Here is a 21,081-nt window from a genome sequence, read left to right on the forward strand (position 1 = left end):
TCAGTTTTAGCTTGATACTGATTAACAGGCATGCCAGTTACAGATTTACAATTTCATATAAAACGGTTGACAGAAGCTCATTTTTAGTGTAGATGTTCAAAGTTTGCACTGTAGTATCTTCGTTAAACTGTGTCTAAATTGCCTACAAAAACATGCTGATTTTTAAAATTTTGTTAGAAACCTCTTTAGTTAATGACTAACCTTCGAAAATGATTGGATTCAGTTATTTTGGATCTTTTCTAAAAAGACAAACGCTAATTAACCGTAAATGTAGAGTCAAATTTTAGTTAAGAAGTCTGGCTTAACTGCCAGGACACTTGTATGTGTTATTTTTATGCTCTCAGAGTTTTCAGGAGCCAAAGTTTAATCTGAAAAATGACATTTATACTCGCCAGCTAAGATAGGAAAACAGCGGCCGTGAGGCATAGCAGCAGCATCAGCACTTTTAGAAATTTTTGTGCTCAAAATAGTATTTTTGGCTACAAAGTGAGCTGTTGTCACTTATAATAACAATCTGGAACACATTACGGGAAACAGAAAGAAAGGTTAAAGGAGCTTCCCTTTGCATCACACTTCTTCTTTCTATTTCTCTGAGGGTTTCTAAAAATAAGACTATTTTTGAAGAAGTTTAGCTCTGCAGATATTCCAGCGTGTCTTCAAGGGTGTTTTTTTCTTGTAACACCAATGGTAATCCATAGAAGTATTATTTTATTCATTATTCTATTTTGCTCATTAGTCTAAAAAAAATTAGGGTTTAACGACGCTTTTTAATTGTTTTGCCACGTGGAGGCAGTGAAACTCACCAGCAGGTTTTTTTTTTATTGGCCACATTCCCAGGAGATTTGTCATAAAGAAAAACTTCAGAAAAATGTGAATTTTTCTGTTTTGGAGGGAGCTGCTTCCACACTAAACAACTAAACACAAATAGCAAAGGAGCACTGGAAGGAGCCTCCCTGCTTTTGTGCACACAACGTTCCCTTCCTTTGGTCTTTTTCTCTGTTAATCAGTGTTCAAACAAAGAAGGAGCAATAGCGGCAGCACACACCCCAGGGGCAAAAATGAGACATTCAACACCCCCTCCGTCTGACTTGCAACCCTCATCCTTTTAAACCAACTCCTGTCTCCGTCTCGGAGGCACTGCAGAGATGAAAGGGAATACGCAATGTGCCGCCCTAAGACCCAGTACTGAGCTGAGTTGTTGAGGGGAAGTTTAGTGGCCTTGCCTGTGTTGAAAACACCAACCATCCATAGGAGAGAAGTGGGGCTTGATGAAGGATCAAACATCCACACATTTGGCTCCACTGCAGAAAAAAAAACGGCAAAAGACACCAAAGTTTTGTCTGATTTTGTTTGACAATTATTCTTTTCAGTAAATGACTGTGGAGGAGGAAAGCTTGCATTGTTTCTGAATAGCACAGGCTTATTACCACTAGGGGGCGCTAAAGACCATTGCAATCGACAACTTTCATTTTCAAGACCACAATGGGGTTGAATTAGAGCATTGCTACTCCAAGCCAAATAATAGAATAAAAAAAGTGCTTTGATTACTAAACTACATGGATCTGCCAGAAGAAAGAGCGGAAATTTGAATGAAATTTGACCAGTGATTCCTAAAAATATTTGTTTATGTCATGGTGAAAAAATAATTTGAATTATCAGCTTCACATCCATAAAGAGTTTAAAACGGGGCAGAGCTAGAGCATTTTATATGATTGTGGGGGGACTATGGAAGGGTGGCAAAACACCAGAGTGGAAGGCCATTATAAATGAAAGGATCAAAAACTGCAACTTTTAACAGTTTTATTGTTGTTGTTCTCTTTATTTCATTTCAAACTATTGCTTTTGTTATTTTTGGAATGCTTCAGGCCGTGTCACACAGCCGCTGCGTTCATTTTGCACATTTTTCAAGCATAAAATTTGTGTCTTTGGTGATATATGCTGATATACATAATCCATACGTGTTTCTTGTGTTTGTTGATGTGCGCAGATGTCAGCCGAGGGTTTCCGTCGACGGGTCTTTAGGTGAATTTGGTTTTGAGCCGTTCAAAATTTTGGGGACGGTGGAGAATTACGCAGTTTATGCGTATTTTCTGTAGTTTACACTTACAGACTTCTCAAGGAAGTTCCACCAAACGGCGCCCATATCACGTTAAAATGATGTTACTGACACACGAATTTTGGACCAGATTTGGCTTTTAGGTTGATTTACGTGTTCTTTGCGTGGTTTATTCGTACTTCTTTCACGGTTTTAACGTGGTTCATCCATGATACATTTATGAAGATTTCAAGTAAAGACCATAACTTTTTTCACTTTTTACGTATATTTACGGATGATCAACTTTTATATGTGCAATGCAATGTGCGGGGGGGCAAGGCTTTTTGTTGTCCCCCATTACCTCCACCCCTGGTTTAAAATCTTCAGAGAGCTGTTCTGATTTGAGCTTTTCGGCATGTGCAGGGCAATAATTCTGGTATTTGGAGAACATGTGAGGCAGGTTGTGGGAGGGAGTGACAGACTTGTAAGTCACGTCCTCAGAAGTCATGAGCTTCTTTGAGGTGGATGATATGACAAACACTGCCTCTTGCACTGTGTGTGTGTGTGTGCATGTGACTCAGCAGTGGTGTGTGTTCACCCATGATTCACAGTGCTGGTTATATCTGTGAGACTCCCCAACATGCAATTGAGGTAATGTAGCTGTTGCTCATTCAGGCTTTTGGAGCAAAAAAATGATAAAAACAACACAAAACTTGCTTGGCATTCATGAATGTGGGAGCAAAACGTGTTTCCCTGTAAATAATTGAACACAATAGTTATGAAATATTGTTAACAACAGGCTTTTGCTCTGCGAAACCACACAGCTTAGCTGATTTGCTCAAATCGTCTTTGGCACATCTAGGAATTTCTCATTTATTTATTAGTCATTTCTTGGCCAGCTCACATCGATGCCAGGAGGGCGCCCAATTAGTTAAAAGAGCCCCATCTGTAGTTCAGATCCCAGACTTACTTGGAGGATCAGTTATGTTAAAAAACAAAACAAAAAGCAAGAACATTTTCATTTGTTTTGCTTTGATCATTTCCTTTTTTGTCTTTTTTTCATTCAATAGCAGTGCTTTCATTATTTCTGCATTATTTAGGGCGACAGCAGTTCCCTCACTTCCCGCAGTCTGTCACATTTCTGTCGCACACGTTTTCGCCAGAGTGACTCAACAGATTTCAAAATTTTAAATAGAATTCATCAACGCAGCGTTTCCACAGAGGCTGAAATGTGAGCTTCATCGTTGAAAAAGCGCTTTGTTGTTTCCGACTTCAAAAAAGGCGTTAACATGGTGAACACATGAACAATATTTTGACCTTTTGTCTTATTGTTAAGAAATCCTCTCTTGACAACAATATTCACATTTTAAATCTATTTTTTTTTTTGTTTTTTTTGTTTAATCTTTCTAGTTTCAGTAAACACCCAAGTGAAACAGTCTGAAGCAGGTTTATGTGACAGTTTTAAAGGATATTGTGGTTGATCTGTGTATCCAAGGCAGTTTAGTTTCAGTCTTGGTTATGTTTTGTGTCTCAACTGATTCTGAAACTTGTCACAGTTTGCACATTTGCTGCCTCTCTGGGTTTTGATGAATCTTGCAAAACCAGGAAAAAAACAATGAGAGCAATGATCTTGAAAATCAAGATTGATACGTTTTAGAGATGTTTAAATCTCGGCAAAATCTTAAAAAAGAAAAGAAAAGGTAAAGAGCTTGAGAAATTGCAAATATATTAATTCCTGAGTGATAAATCAAAGCCAGAGCAGGAGGGAAGCCAAATATTTGAAATCAGAAATCTTACTTCATGCATAAAAGTGCTAACTCTGTTTCAAAATTCAAAATCAACTTTATATATGAAGCATTTTTCTTGTAACAGGACACCTCAAAATGCTAACAAAAATAGTTAAAACAGTAGTAAAAATAGTTCTAATAAAAAAAAAAAAACATACATACCATAAAACATGCTGACATGCAACTGAGCTAAAGACATGAATGTTTTCTTAAAAACCTCCACAGCGGATAAATCCCTCACATCTTCAAGCAGGCTATGAGGATGAAGAACTTAGATTGCTAAATGTTCATTTAAATACTATGTTGTTAGGATTTGCACATCAGTATTGTTGTCTTGCTTGAATGCACTGGTTTCCTTCTGACATTTTCTGATAGAAATTGTGTTTTCATTTTTCAACTCATTTATGAATAATGCAGGATTGTTTTTATTTATTTAGTTATTTTGAAAGTTCAGAAACGTGTTGTCAGCTTCCCCCGACACATGGCAATGATTTGTCCCAACAGTGGCCCCCGCCCTCTCCGACAGAGAGCATGACTAGTGCATTGTGGGTTTACCCTGTGTCCCTCCTCTGCAGGTGTGTGAGCTGTGTGTTTGGCTCCAGAGAAAACGTGCTTTGGTCCAGCTGAGTGGGAGGGACTACCGGCTAATCCGTCCCATTCCCCGTCCCTGACAGTCTTAGCTAACCCCGCCCACCTAAGCATGGCCATACACGGGCAGCGTGCACATGTGTTTGTGTGCAAGTGAGAGTATGCGCCTCACACGCGTGACCACCACGGAGGAGGCAGAGCTTCTAAGCTGTAGTGCTTAGGAGGGCAGTCGCTTGATGGCGACTCCGAGGGGTGAAGCTGGCCTCCTGCCCGGAGGGGTGGCTGCATATCTGAGCACTGGAGCTTGGTGCCCTGAGCTTCACATGACAGTGCTGGGTCAGTGGCAGCACAAAAAGACATTGCACTGAGCTGAAATCCAGCTCCTGCATGAGTCACTTGCAAAAAGGAAGCGTTTATCTCTCCCTTTATGATCTCACGCACATCTTTGTAAGCTAATCGTTTGCATCTAAATTTTGTCTTTAATGTGGTGCTCATATCTGTCAGAGCTGCAGCCAAAAGAAGCTCTGCACCGACACCCTTTAGTCCATGATGATTAATTGTTGTGCTGTACACACACACACACGCATGCAGGCGCTCACTCACTGTACCCATTCGGAGCAGACTGTGTCTTTAGAGACTTAATGTTCACTGCTTTCGATATCACACACAAGCACGCACTCTCCCTCCCTGTAGGATCAGTGTGAGTCGAGAGCAGGAATATCAGGTTTCCAGTCTGCATGCACAGTTTGTACTCGCAGCTTCACCTTTGTTCCCCTGCTGTCAGCAGCAGCAGCAGCGGCAGCAGCGCTGCACCAGGCTGCTCTCGGCTGCTATCTCAAGACACACCAGCACCACCACAGTTACCAGTGGAGCTTGAACCGCCACGAGAACACATTGCAGGAAGCTAAAGAAAGCTTTTTGTCTTTGTTTTGATCATCTGTAACACAACAGAAACAATAAATCCTGATAGCTTTTAACGAGTCGGTCTTGCTGAGTGCCTATTGTGTCGTTCATTCATGGTTTCATAGTAAAAATGAAGGATTGTTGTTTCTGTGCATTCCCCTCAGCTGTGGAACACCAGATGACCCCACAGTGGCGCCAGGCGAGGCTGGCCTACCCAGGGGGAGGGAGAAGGGTTCTTGTACATAAAAGGTTAATATGAGGCGGAAAAAAAATGACACATCACGTCAGAACGGTCAATGCCAGGAAAAGAAAACAGGGTGTTTCCATTTTGTTTCCATATAATTTCACAGAAATCAATTGCTCATAAATATGTACATGCTTTTCTTTTTTATCAGATACCCGTTAATGAAGTAACTGTGTAAATGTTTACAAGTAATTCGGTGCACCAGGAAAGAGCTGTGCGGTTTGACTGTGGGCTAGGGAAGTGCTGCCTTTTGTAACATGATCTTCTGGGGGGGACGTCACACAACGCAGCTCCTGGAATGTCCTGCGTAGACAGAACAAACTCAAACAGAGGCCAGCACTTATCTCTTATCTCTGATGCTGACACTTTGCTCTGCAATAATGTCAAATAAGCACATATCTGCGCCGCTTATCTTGGGGACAACATGCAAAATATTGACATTTTGGATCTCCGTGACACCTTCCGTGTTTGAGAGTTTTGGATTTCTGCGTGGGTTTTATCTATGTTTTTAAATTGGAGAAGGGCTAAAAGAGAAAGCTCACAGATGGTAAAGATCTGGATGAAGTCAGCGATCAAAAAACTTGAGGGAGATATTTTGTAAGCTATCACTTTATTGATGTCACTGAGGTTACATGTATTGTCAATGAATGATACTGTGGTGGATGCTTTTGTTCTTTTATGGCATCCTTTAGCAGAAACCACTGTTGCTACACAAGATGAATCACCTAAAACTATCGATGTAAAATGCTTAATGCATAAAATAATTATCATAAACCCCACACAATCATGCCATAAAATGTGTCTCCTAGGCCAACTAAATCAATGAAAAATGCAGGTTTTTGAAAGTTGAGCGGCATAATCTATCTCTGTATGAATATTGTATCATGACCTCAGGTTGCACATGTGATGCTTTGCAACGGCACATGCCGAAGCCTGCCTGGTTACACAAGGCAATCACTGGATATGTGCATGTGTTTGTGAGGGCTGAGGAAGCACATGATTGCTACGCAAACTGTTCATTTGATGCAGCTTGAAATGGAGATCAAAGTTGTGGTGTGCAGATAGTGGTCAAACTGATATCTGATGTAGCTCTCTGCCTGGGACTTTTTGCATCTTTGGTGGGCTTTGCCAAAGCCCTTTTTTTTGTTTTCCATTTGGGTTTCCTGATGTTAGCCATTTTCAAAAGTATCTTGTGCTAAATCCCCCTTGAGTCTATGACCCCCTCCCTTGTTTACTATTACCCCCTTCCTGACACAGGGTGGATTACATAAAAGTAGCCGTGTCTGTTACGGCAAACTACATTCAGGGCTAAAACTTACATCCTCATTGGTGCTAATAAAAAAAAAAAAAAGGAACCATCGTTGTTGGAAGTTGAATCTTTCAGGGGGGAATGAAGGAAGGATGCACTCCTGCTGAGTTAGGCTGGACGTCCCTCCCTTTTTGCAACATGCTTTTCCTTCCTGCACTACTCTGGTCACTGTGGGTATTAATACACTGCTGAGCTACACTGTGCTCAGCACAGGAGTGAAAATATCTGACAGAGGCTATTTATAGACCCTGCAGGCGGAATCCACAGCATCTCCATCACTCCATGCTCTGGAGTCCAGCTCCACAGAAACCACCTCTGCAAAATAAGGGACCGCATGGAGCAAGTCAGCTGAGGCGGGGAAAAGTTTGTTTTTTCTTTTTATGAGGCTGGTGGCACTTGGGGGCGTTGATGCTGTGGAGATGAAAGAGCCACATGTGACTGCTAAAGTGAAAACACATGTAATATTCACGCAGGTGTCTGAGTTATTCTTGTGTGCATTTCAGATGCACAACCTGAGTGTGGATTTCCACACTGTAGGTTCATGTTAAGGCAGAGATGAAATATCTTTAGGTGCTCCTGTTGATGTCTGTTGCATGACCCACTCTGATGAAAGTTGTGTTTTGTAGGATGTAGGTGCTACAATCGACAGGCAACAAGCTCCCTGCTTCTCTCCATTCGGATGCATCCATTTGTAGACGACTAGATCCATGTACGTCTTCGTTTTCCTCGTCTGAACTGGTATCTGGCTCCAAACTGTACGACTGGACAGCTCCAATATTGCTCGCCCTTTCTGTTGCAGTGCTAATGTTAGGTTGGGCTCGTGAGGGCAGCTAGCAGGAGAAAGTGTAAACAAAGGGAAATGGGGGCAGGCTTACTCCCACCAACAACTCGTAGGCAAATTTCTGGTGAACTACTGCCGCTTTGCAGAAACTATGTCATAGAAAATGACACAACTTTTTTGAATTTATGCAAAAAATGGCATAGTTATAATTAAAAGACCACTGGGAACACTTTTACAATAGATTAAGTAACAGAACCAGCTTGGTGGTAAACCTCCTTTCATTTTGCCTGCTGGCTTCCTGCGTCCATCTGAGAACTGCAGCACAAAAAAGGTGAAAAAGTAGCTTGGGTGCTTTGTTGAACGCTGCCTGCTAGCTGATCAATCTGAGGCTTAGGAGAGCATCTTCCTCCTTCCTCAGAGAATACCTGCCTCATTCATCACCCCTGGCCTTTTAATCAGGGAGGCTCTGTTGTGCCACATCATAACAATGTGATTTGGCTAATTGGGAAATACTTGCCATTCTAAAGCATCGTCATGTTTATGACACAAGGCTGCCAGTTGTCGTGTCTAATTTATTGTTGTTGTTTGTGGATTTACAGCCTGATGACACGTTGCACTGTGGAGTTTGAATTAACGGCTGAAGCTCTGTCCAAGCTCACCACTGAACAAAACACGTGCCAAGAGCACACTCACAGGCCGTATCTAGGTGATAAAACGTGTCAATAGTAAACATGATCACTTATACAAACACGCAATTTGTGTTCATACAACCCTGTCATTTAAGCCAGAGATTCTGATGGATCTGTCTCTTTCCTTTATGATCAGTTTTTCTCTTGCAGCTCAGTCATTCTGACATGCCAGTTATGGTAAATCACCATAATCATGGGGAGGTAAGGGCACAACATTGACTTTAATTACTGTTTACGCTATTTTTATGAGCCATGGCTTGAAGGATCACAGCAGTGGAGAACAGGTGATCTCTCCCTTCAGCTTTGAGAGTCTGCTGGAATCATTAAGACGTTTTCATGGATGTTTTAATTTAACTGACTTGAGTGCTTTCACAATAAAAGCTTCTCTTGTGTTCCAGCAGCAGGTTTCACTAGATTGGCCTACCTTGGCAACATCTGAACAGAAATTGTTCCACTCAAACAAAAATGGAATGAAAATATATTTAAAAATAATATCAGAAAGGTTTATTTAATGATGAAACTATGATTGTTATTTATGACCAAATCATTAAATCTATGTAAACCTAAAACTTTGAAACAACATTAAACAAATCTTCACATGGCTGAACAAATATTCTTGAAAAATTTAATTTGGTTGTGCATGACAATAGCCACATTGTAACAACATTTTAGCAATTTTTGCAAATAAATGTTGCAAAAATGCTATGACAAAAAGAAGAAAGCTGTTAAATTGGTGATGTAAATTCCATATATATATATATATATATATATATATATATATATATATATATATATATATATATAGCATTTACAATCTTACTCAGTCCCACCAGGGTTCACTTGCAAACTAAGTGCCTTGTTGTCGGTGGCAGAGTTAAGTTGAGCTTTCACACCTGACTCAGAGAGATTTATTCAATGAAAGGTTGTAGGGGCCCTAAATCCCCCCTTCAGCCAAACAAATATATGTCATTTGTTCCGTGTTTTTTTTACCAGAAAATATGTGTAGAAGCAGAGTGTTATGTTTTTTTCTTCCTCTAATTAATCAGTTCAGGAAGTCGCTTTAACCAATTTTTAGATGAAGAAGAAAAAGAGGCTGAGTGTTGGCATCTATTTAAATTCCTTTTTCATTTTTATTGCATCATGTGATGCATAATAAAACATGCATTTATGCAAAAATAGCTGCAATCATTTCAACCATTATGACCAAAATTAATTTAATAAAAAACAACCAGGGTTTTTATTTTTATTTTTTATGATCAAATGTTCCTGTGGCTCCAGATGTGTTTGCTGTCCATCCCCTACGCCCTGTGTCTGTATCTGTATCTTACAAAAGTAAATATTGGGATGTTGACTTGTTTATTTTCCTCTGATGATGTCAATTGGCATCATTACATCTAGAAAGGATACATTTTTTTTAATTAACATAATTTTTTAATCATGAAATGTGTCTCCTTTGACATGATTGATGTCCATCTACCATCTACCGATCCCATTGAATCCCTCTAAGGGTCAGAGGCTGCTGAAGCCAACCCAGCCACTGTTTGGTGAGGCGGGGTACATCTCAAACAGGTTGCCAGTCTGTCACAGGGCCACACACTCACACACATACATAGAGGCGATTTAGAATCATCAATTAACCTATGAAACATGTTTTTAGACTGTGGGAGGAAGCTGCAGATCCCTCTCGCTGTGAGGCAAAAGCACTAACCACTCTGCCACCATGCATTACATTAACATGTAATAAGATCATTTTTTAAACCATTATATGTACATGATAGTGGATTTTATGTATTGCGTTCATATTCTTTATTTTTTATTTTTGCAGCACTTTGGGTCTGCAAAGAGAGTTAAGCCTCACTCCAATCACCTTTTGTTGTATTTCAAAAGCTTTTCCAGTGGTCTTTTAAATACAGTAATTAGTTTTATCCTAAATCAAAACCCCGTGTCGTTTTATGGGACATAGTATCTAAGTAACAGTAGTTCATTAGAAATTTGCCTCTGGGTTGTGGGCGGGACTTTAAAGACAAAGTAAACCCACCCTTACTTCCTGTCATCCATCCTGCTGGCCCCTCACACCTTCAACTTAACATTACCCGTGCAACAAAATGGAAAAACAGTATTGGAGCTATCCGGCCGTACTGTTTTGAGCCAGATGCCAGATCGGACGAGGAAAACTAAGACGTACAGGAATCTATTTGTGGATAGATTGCAGTGGAGCGAAGCAGGTAGCTTGCCATTGTAGTTTGTATGTCACAACTACATGCTTTTGCAAATCGCAGTTTTTCATTTGTTCCTGATTCACAATGATTTGAATAAAGAAATATTCAGAAATGCAATTTTGAGCCTAATCGTTTTAATATATGTCCTCCAACATAAAAAAAAAAAAGTTACAAGAACATGTCAAAAACGCAGTTTCCATTAGCGGTGGGCCTTTAAGTGCTCTATTAATAAACTTGGTATTGTATGGTACTTTTTAGTTCTGTCCAAACTGTGTTGTCTCATGAGTTCATGCACTTTTAACCGTCCTCTTCCAGTAAGACGTGCAGCTTCCTCCAAACTCCTTCCTTCACCCCATCCTCTTGATGTTCAGCAGTTATGACACATCTCAGCCCCCCTCCTGTTAAGGCCGTCCTCCTCCTCTTCATCTGACCTCCACCTTCCAGTGTGGTTATTCACTTGAGCGTGCGTGTGCATGTGTCGCACCACACGGCGAGATAGACGGAGAGCGGGAAGCAGACAGACCGGCAGACTGGTCGTCTGCTCGTCGTCTTGTGACTTACTCTGTGTACTTGTAAGTTTGAATGAAGGAGGGAGTTCACCTCCTGTTATCTGAGCGTGTGCTGCCTGAGCATGTGGAGGGAGTCACATGCTCTCCGCCGCGCTCTCCAAGCCTGTCTGCTCACCTGGTGGTTGCCATGGGAACAGTCAGACAGCGGCAGACTTTGCACCATCCTCCTCAAGGGGATTGTGAAAGCAGAAGGGAGGTTGTTGGGGAAGGAATATCTCAATTTCTTCATAAAAAAAAAAAAAAAAAAATTACTGCAAGCACAAACTTTACACTAATTTAAACCTGATTTTTCAAACTTGTTTTACGTCAAGGTTTTAATAAAGGCCTTTCTTTTTCCTATTTAGCTGAGTTGTAAAGTTTAAAAAAAACGCTTTAACTGATTTTTTATGTCTCCCCCACTGTGCCATGTTGCTGCTGAAGAATGTAAGCTTTTGGGAATTTAGGACAAAGGGAGTAATGTTTGCGCACTCTGATTTATCAGGCCTCCATATAGTATCATGGCAGCCCATCTGATGCTAAAACACACATTCTTTGTAGTGCCTGACTGGCTATGTCGCTGCCAGACCATATGCATTCCCAACCAGGAGAACAGAAAAGCGCTGTTGTCCATGTTTTCCTGCGTGTTAAAGACAACCCGCAGCTGGACTGAGAAACTGAGTCAAACACTCAGCACTTGTTTTTTTTTTTTTGTGGTTTAGGGGATTTTTTTTTCCCTAACCGTGCCTCCAGATTATTATGCTGACGCTTGAATAGCAAGATGTTCCCAGCTTTATCGCACCAGTTGCACACTTCTCTCCTTTGTGTTTTGCCAGCTGCCCTGAGAGCAGAAAGGGGGGAGGAGAGGAGGTGAAGCAAGCTGAACGTGTGTGGCATGTTTGTGTGAACATGTGGTGGATGTTTTGTGTCAAGTTTTGTGTTTCCTAGCGATAGAAGTTCATTATTTAAATACCCCATCCAATGAAAACTGTGTTTTTAACATGTTTTTGTAGTATTTTTTCACGATGGAGAACAAATATTAAGAAAATTGAGATTAAACTTGTGTTTATAAATATTTCTTTATTTAAATCCTAGTGAATCTGGAGCAGACGAAAAACGAAAAACTGCTGTCAGAAAAAGCTTTTAGATGTCACGTACAAATTACAGTAGACAAGTCCTTGCTCCGGTTTATTGCAATGCATCAACTCAGAGATAAATATTCATTAACGTCTTCATTTGCCTTGTCTGGGATGGAATCTGGCTCAAAACTATAAGGCTGGTTAGCTGCAATATTGCACGCCATTTTTGTTCAACCGCCAACAGTCCCGCCCACAACTCAGAGGCGAATTTCTGATGATCTACTCCCGCTCTGCACAAATAATGTTATATAGAAAACGACATGCTTTTTGTTTTTGCCCAAAAACTGCATAATCATAACTAAAAGATCACTAGGAACGCTTTTACAAAGGATGATGGGAGTGGGACTATATAAATATGCTTGGTGCTATACGTGATTTGATTTTATGTGCGATTTAGATCATTTATTTTTCGTTTTTGTTGTTCTAATCTTTAATCTCTGCAGGGGAGAAGAGTTAGGATCTATGATCTGTCCTTTCCCACCTTTCCTCAGCCCTCCCCTCCTTGCTTCCAGCCTCTTTCCCCCTGCTCCAGCTGTGAGCCTTCACAGCCGGGGGGGCGAGCAGCAGCAGCGGCGGCATGAATGGGAAAGAAAAACAGATGAACAGAGCGGCAGGCGGCAAATGGATAATCAAGCAAATCGAACAAATGCTCAGACACAAGGACAGGGAGAGGGGGTTCAGAGTCCAGACGCCCTGTGGCCCGGTCCAGTTCAGCCCCCGTCCAGTTCACTCATGCAGGATGGCCACAACAGGGGCGTGTGAGGCCCACAGAGTGCTGGCAGACACTTACATAAAGCAGCTCCCATTCTGGCTGGGTTCTTTTTCACATGGGGGAGCATGTGAGACATGAGATCCATGTTTCTGCCAGTTTTTTATTCTTTGTCTGTCGCATCGTCGCAGATGTCCGCACTGACACCAAGCGGTGTCCTGGCGTTCTCTGACCAGCGTGTTAACACAGACTTTTGCAGCCTTTTTTGCTTTTGTCCCCTGACTTTGAGTATGGGGGGTCCTGGTGGTGCCCCTTCCCCCTGCGGGCCTCATGGAGGATGCCCCAGAGGTCAGTGTGTGATGTGCAGCTGTAGGGCAAAGGAGGGAGTGGAAAAATGCTTCAGAGCGGCCACCCACATGACGTCACAGTTCCAGATCATGGCTCAGATCACAGCATTGTCTCCCATACCGCTCCCTGTGTGAGCGACGCAAATTCATGTAAACATTCATAGCAACAGTGACTGCGTGGAAGCAAGCCATAACTGTGATGCAGCAAAGCTCTGTGCTGCGTGCAAAAGTCTTCAGAAAACAATTATGAAGCGTTACATAAGTCTGGGTTTACAGGGAGGACAAAGTAGAGATTAAGTGATCTGTCAAGTTGTTTCAAGAAGTCAAAAGTTTATTCTTTTTCTTTCTATTCTTTCTTTTTTCAGGTCATTAATAATTATACACACACACACATATATATATATATATATATATATATATATATATATATATATATATATATGTATATATATATATTTTTTTCTTTCTATTCTTTCTTTTTTCAGGTCATTAATAATTATACACACACACACACACACATATATATATATATATATATATATATATATATATATATATATATATATATATATATATATATATATATATATATATATATACATATATAAACGCTCCTCCCCTCTCACCCATTATGGTTGGTTTCTAACCCATTATATTAAAAATATAAATATACTTTTATTAAAGACAACACATCTTTAATCTAACAATTCTGTTGTTATAACTTTGAGGCCAGTTTTCTTGATCAGTTTTCTTGATTTTGGTTCGGTGTTTCCCCCTTTTCACGGTGTTTCATTTGCAAATTATCTACTGTTTTAATTAATGTTAATCATCGTCAGTGTATTTAAAGGGCTGGTATTTCCAGCAGTATTTTGTCACAGTTTTATTGTCCCTCTCGTTCATGGTCTTGTCACACTTTGAGTTTATTGAAGTTTTAACTCCTCTATGCATCAAACCACTTTAGCTCCAAAATTACCTTAATTTCAGTTTCTATGAAAGCCAAAACCTATGTGAGTTTTATTTACGTAGCTGGGTAAATAAGGCTTAAATTGCTGCCATCAAGCTCTTTCTCCTGCTTTTTGGGCCCCATGATTCCTGTCTTTGTTTTTATGGGCTTTAATCTCAGAAACATAACATTGAATCAGAATTCCACCTTTGTTCTCAAAGTTTGGAGTTCCATTTTTTGGTTCATCAAATTGACCTACATGTTAAGAAAAAAAAATCTGGGTTCTGAGATGATTTTTCTGATTGCAATCTCAAAATGTTTTCCAATTTTTCATGGCTTTGTTCTTTTCTGTTTAAACAATTTAATATTCTAATTAATAATTATTAGATGAATTGAAAGATAAAGGCCATTAGCATTTTTTAAGCTCCCAAATGAATACTTTGCAGGTACCTGGCTTTTAAATGCTTATTTCTAATTCAAACTGGGTTTGAGAACTGTTAGACTCATCTGCCAAATCACCTCTTTGTGATACAGATGTTTCAGTTATACATAAAGTAAACACAAATGCAGTCGTGCAAAAATAGATAACATGGTCTGGTTTGAGCATGTTTTGTGAAAATCCTATTTTATACAGCCTGACGTTTTTTTTTTCATGGTTTGATTTTGCAAAACCAAGAAGCTGTTCTTGGAAGGACGTTGGCTCCCACTGTGCCATGATTTGGCAGCCTTCATCTTGATTCCCCACTTGCAGAATTAATTGCAATTGAAATCCAAACCAGATTAATCCTCTGTTTTGGGCAAAAAGCGGCTGCAGTCACCTGCAAAGACACCCCTCTTATGCGCAGCTGAGCGCAGAACAGAGCTCTCCGATTGTTATCTATGAGTTCACATATTCTGGGCTTGCGTCCCAGACAGAATTGCTCCTGGCAATGAGAGACATGGTGAGCGCTGAAGCCTCCCTGTCCTTTATCTGCTCCCCTGCAGCCTTACTCCAGTGTGCCACCACCGGCCACAGCGCCGAGGCTCCCGGGCAAACAGTCACAGTGCACACTGAACTAGACAGATTATCTGCGTCGAGGGAAGAGATCGAGACAGATTATCGCATAACAGTGTTCTCCATCAGTATTTCACTCCCTCCAGGGAACTCAATAAAAAAAATCTCACTTAAACAGATTGTTATCAGCAGTAGTTAGGCCGTCAGAAAGCAGCTTTGACAAAAGGATTTACTTCACGCATCCTTCTTTTTTAGATGTTCCACACAAAAGAATTGTCTGACAAACTCCAGATTATCACCCTGATAATCTAATATCTGGTAGTTAGAGAAGCGTTAAACGGAAACGTTATTGAAAGAATTAAAAAAGGATTAAGATTGTGTGACAAAAAAAAAGTGTTAGGTCAGCAGTTTTCTTAGTTGATGTCTTTCTTCACTAATGGGGACTTTACCAGGGATTGAAAGTAATTGGGTTGTAACTGTGGTCAGGTACATTTTTTTTATGAACTTAGGTTTTTCACATTATAAACAACTCTTTGTTTTTGGCCCTTTAATGGTAATTGCAGTGAAATGAATGATTATAGAATTCACAGAACTATGGATTATGTTCTGTCATGGAATAAAGGACACCACTTGGAAAGGAGCTGGAATTAACTTTGACCCAATCCAAAAAAAACGAAGAAAAAAAAACACTTTGGGGTGGATTTGTCAGAGCCAATGACGTGGCTGAGATTACTACAGTTCCTGGGGTTTGGCAGTTTCAGTCTGCTGTAGATTAATGTCCCCGACATTAATCATTTGCTTTTTCAGAGGTGGATTATCTTTGGATTGTTGCCATTTAGAGAGAATCTACTGTAAAAGCTGCTCTGCGGCTGCTCAGACAAGCCCTTTTAAAGAAATCACTGGCAAACACTCTCAACTTTACTGCCAACATGCAATCTGTTTGTTAGTCAGGCTCAGACTCTCGTGCTTCAGAGAGTTCAGATCAGTTTTTAAGAGCAATGGAAGTGATCCTTCATGCCCTGTTGCACGTGGGTCAATAACCGGTTTTTAGATTGCTAGCCGTGCTAAGGTGTCTCAGTTATATGGTCGCTGTGGCAACCGTTGTATCGTTGCAGACATAGTGATGCACGAAAACCATGGTGGCGGTGTTGGTTGCCAGGCGACCAGGAGTCAGGGAAGTCATGGGGCGGGCGGCCAAAGTCTTGTGAAGTGGGGCTGGGCAGACGAACAGCGGGATTTATTTCTCTTCTCCCTTTGATTGTGACGAGCGGTGCTCAGATGTTAATCTAAAGAAGCCTCATCTCATAATGAAAGTCCTGCTGAAACTTGCACTTTCCACACCGCCTGAAATATGATTGTCTTAGCATTTACTCCCATAATGTGAGCGATGCCCGGCTCCTACAAAAAAGCAAAGACTTCGGTGTCATCTTTTAATGCAGGGTAGCTATTGGAGAGCAATTTCTTGACTTTGCATTTCTTGGGTTTTTTTCTGAACAATAGATCTTCTTGGGCTCACATAAGGTCACTGTAATTTATTTCTAGTTATCGAATGAATCCAGTCATTCCTCAAAGTTGACCTCAGAGATGAGCTACTATTTGTCACCACTTTCCTTTAGTTATTAGCTAATGATGAAGAAAAAGAGCAGAACTGCATTTGATGCAACAGGAGGACTCATTTAGGGGCTCCCAATCTTAGACAATTGTTTCTCAAGAGGGGAAATTTATTTGCACTTTTGAATTTTTATTTTGAAAATTCAAATTTAAAAGTTCTTTCTCTAAACACATTAAAAAATAGAAAATTGCATTCGACTTTGTTTTCAATTTAAGACACAATAGTAACATGATGCAGTTTCATCCATAAGAAACCAACACCAAAAACACAATTTAATTTAAAGGTAAAATTTAGGCACAGATGACACAATTCTGTACTTTGCCTTTTTTGGTTTTTGAAAGTCTTGAGTATATAATTTTTGCATAACTGAGAGGTTTATTGTGTCACTGTTATCAGAATGTCTACATTATTTCATTGTTTCATTGTTTCATTGTTAACTGGCTGCTGGAGCCTATCCCAGCTATTGTTAGGTAAAGGCGGGGTACACCCAGGTTGCCGGTCTGTTGCAGGACCACAAAACTACAAACACTCAAATTCACATCTAGGGACAACAAGGAACCACAAATTAACCCATGAAGCATCTTTTTGGAATGTGGGAGGGAGCTGGAGTGCCCGGAGAAAAGCCACGTATGGACAGGGAGAACAAGATAACTCCACCCAGAAAGGTCCCAGGCGGGATTTGATCCAGCGCATTCTCGCTATGACACTAGAGTCCCAATCACTATTCCACTGTGCAGTTGTTGCTGCCAATCAATTAGTATCAATTATGTTTCAGTGAAGTCAGAGATGGAAGTCACTATCAGTCTGTTCATATTTATTAAAATGTCACCAAAACGAATCAAACTTAAGGTTAGAATGGAAATGGAAGTGCAGCAATATCATCTCTTCTAAATAGGACAGAAAATAGGAATACCTAATTCAACAAGGTATGAAATGTGGAATTTTAATAAAAATAAACCAGGAAGTAAATAAAGACAGAATGTTTTCAGTAAAACTAAAACTGAAAGCAAACCCAGATCAAAATGTAGTTTTGGGGTTTCCATTTCAGATTTGCATTAACTTACAATCATTGTTCTTAAAAAAAACAAAAAAATCTCTTCCTCTACACTGTTTTTACCTTGTACATTACTCGTCTGCAGACTTTCACTGCAATAAACCTCTCATGATCGATTTCTTCCAGGCTTTAGTTTGTGCTTTTTGGAAAGAGGATGATTTGTGGAAACATAGCCGCCCTTCCTCTGCCCGTCTGCTCAGGTAATCAAGCAGTTCATCTGTTCTGTTTGTTTTTTTGTTGTGTTTTGTCAGTCTGTTTTTTTCACTGCCCTATTTTATGCACCACTGGTGTGTTGGGGGGGGGGGCTGTGCGAACAGAAAGGACATAAAAAAACGGAATCGCCTGATCAAGGGGGCCGGCTATGTGGTGGGGCTAAACCTGGAGACGGTAGAGGGGGTCAGGGTTACAGTGAATATTACTGTAACAATGTATTTACAGCCAAAGGATTCATGGGAATGTCAACTAAAACGGAAAAAGCTGCCTACACCGTGCCCTCAGCAACTCACGTTACAGCAGTCACTTCAAATATTTATAAATGCACGTGAACACGCATTTCAGGCATCCATGTTCAAAACTCTTGCATTCACGCATACCTACCTACATGTTTAAGTTTTTTCCGGATTCTATGTACAAAACGCGCAGGAATTGAACGTATGTTGTGAGTTAAACCATGTTGAACTTTGATCTATCAGGACTCGGATATGGTAGTGACGTGGCGATGGCAACCTTTTTAATATACACAAGTGCCAACTGTTTAAAAAATGATTGTGGAGAAGAAATTAATAATTGTGGCTTGTGCCTGGCTGGAATTATACAACACCAAGTCTTTTATATATCTGAATATAGCTGTGTAAGAAAAAGCCTGGAGCAAGATTTGTATGATTAGCACGGCTTTGACATTTCGTACCAAGACTCCTACAACTGTAGGAGGCTGTCATTACTAGTAAACAGTAGGAAAAGGAGAAGCCCTCCCTGCTTGTCCAGTGTGAACAGTAGGAGCTAAATGCGCTTCTTGAATGTGCATCACATGCCCGGTGTGTCAGTAACCTCAGATGCACATAGAGACAGAATGCTAATCTTTCTTTGCAGGATGGTAGTCCACAAAAACCAAAAAGTCTTTTAAAGCTAAAATCTGTTTTTGGATTTTCCACCCTTATTTATTCTGTAGAGCCTTGTTTGCATTTTGATTACATTCTGGATTCATGCTGAGCTATTTAATGCATCTGTCAGGGTGTTATGTCATTGATGTCAAACCTACGGAGAATAGCACTTAGGCACACTTGGTGATCACCCAGTGTTCATTCTGTACCAGTCTGCTAATCCTTGTTCCATCATGGAAGGGAGATGATAAATATATATGTGATGTAATACCTCTTATTTTACCAGAACTGTTTTTAGATGGATGGAAGCGTCTTGCCCAAGAACACAATAAAGCCAGCGGTTGAACCCCTGACCAGTTGATTGGGAAACAGTTTATCAGTCCACTAAACTTTAGAAGAAAAAGAAAAAAACATCTTGATTAAAATTAAAATTCTGCCAAATGTTTTAAAAGCCCAATAGGTTTCTTTAGAAAAACGATCTTTTGATTATACAATACATTAACTTTGCATCTTCTCTTAAATTTTGTTGATCTTTTCAACTGTTCAACAAGTTACCCCCCTCCTCAATCGTTCTAGGGTTTTTGTATTTGTATTTTAATCGTATTTTAATTTGCTTTTATTGCTCTTTGCTTTTGTAAGGTGATCTCAAAGGTTTTGAAAGGTCCCTGCAAATACAGTATATATATATATATATATATATATATATATATATATATATATATATATATATATATATATATATATATATATATATATATATATAGCTATTATCTTATATCTCTTTAGATATAAGCGACTCATTTTTCATCAAGCTCTACAAATGATTTCTTAATGATGAAAATCTTCATCAACTTGCCTGATGTGGAAGTTTTAAAAAAAACAGAAGTAACAAATTTACACTCCTGCTTTCACAGCTCATTGATAAAGAACTCTTTAAAACTATAACAAAGATAATTTCTAAAGTACCTTAAACAAATCAAAGCATGTAATCCACCTCAGGAGTTCTTTCTTTGTGTGTTTAGATTCCCAAGACTCTGAAAAAAATACCACACTGGGTCAAAATGTCAGCTCTGCTACTTGAAATAGCCTAAAAGGTTGACAATGTGTTCTGTTCCATTTCATTGTGGCCTTTTGCGAAACTTCACACTGACAGTACATGTTGTCTTCTAAACACATGAAAGCACACAAACATTGGAGGTGAGATAGTGATGCAGGCTGTGGAACTTTTATCTGATTCAACTTTTATCTTTGTTTTGGTGGCTTTTTTAAGATCTTCCTTACTGTTTATTTTTGCTTGGGGAACATAAATATGCGATTCATTTTAAGTAGTAAAACCCCTAAACAGGGTCTAAATAGTGATTGACCATTATACTATTTTACGTGTCAGCACCAATACTGATTATTAGTCAACAGCCATGCTACCACTAACCATTAATGGTCCTATTCATCCTTTCCTCAAGTCACCCTGTCTCTTTTGCAGAAGAGATGCCACAAAGTATGATGTTTCCACCCCCATGCTCCACAGTGGGTATAAGGTTCTCTGAATCTTACTTGAACAGCCCCTTATACACTGTGCAGGATTCGGAAGGGGTTTGGAAAAAAACGAAAAATCTGTACAACACACACGCTTCTCAGCTACTTCATCCCCACTTGCCCTAATGTGTTGTATAAGTGTGTGCTACGACCTATTGGTTGCAGCATGCCCGTTGAAAAACTGTGAATCAACATGTTTGCTCTACGGGTTCACCGAGCCATCTGTGACCTCGCTTTCTTCAACTGTATTGATCATGTAATTCTAGGCTTTTGTCTTTTTTTTCATTTTCTAATAATTGCTCCAACAATTTTGTTTTCTTCTCACCAAGCTGCATTCCTATCCTAGATTGGTTCATCCCAGTTCTGTTCAGGTAAACAATAGGGTCACTGGTGTCCTTTGACAGCTCTTTGATCTTGGTGAAGAGGTTGCAGTCTGACTGTTTAAAGGTGTGGACAGATGTCTTTTAGACAGATAACCACTTCAAACAGGAGCCATTATTGCTGGTAACAATTGGAGGACAGATGAAAATCTTAAAGTAGAAGCAAAATA

The sequence above is a fragment of the Oryzias latipes genome, chromosome 20 (assembly GCF_053564925.1).
Source record: "Oryzias latipes strain Hd-rR chromosome 20, Olatipes_Hd-rR_3.1".
NCBI lineage: Eukaryota > Metazoa > Chordata > Actinopteri > Beloniformes > Adrianichthyidae > Oryzias > Oryzias latipes.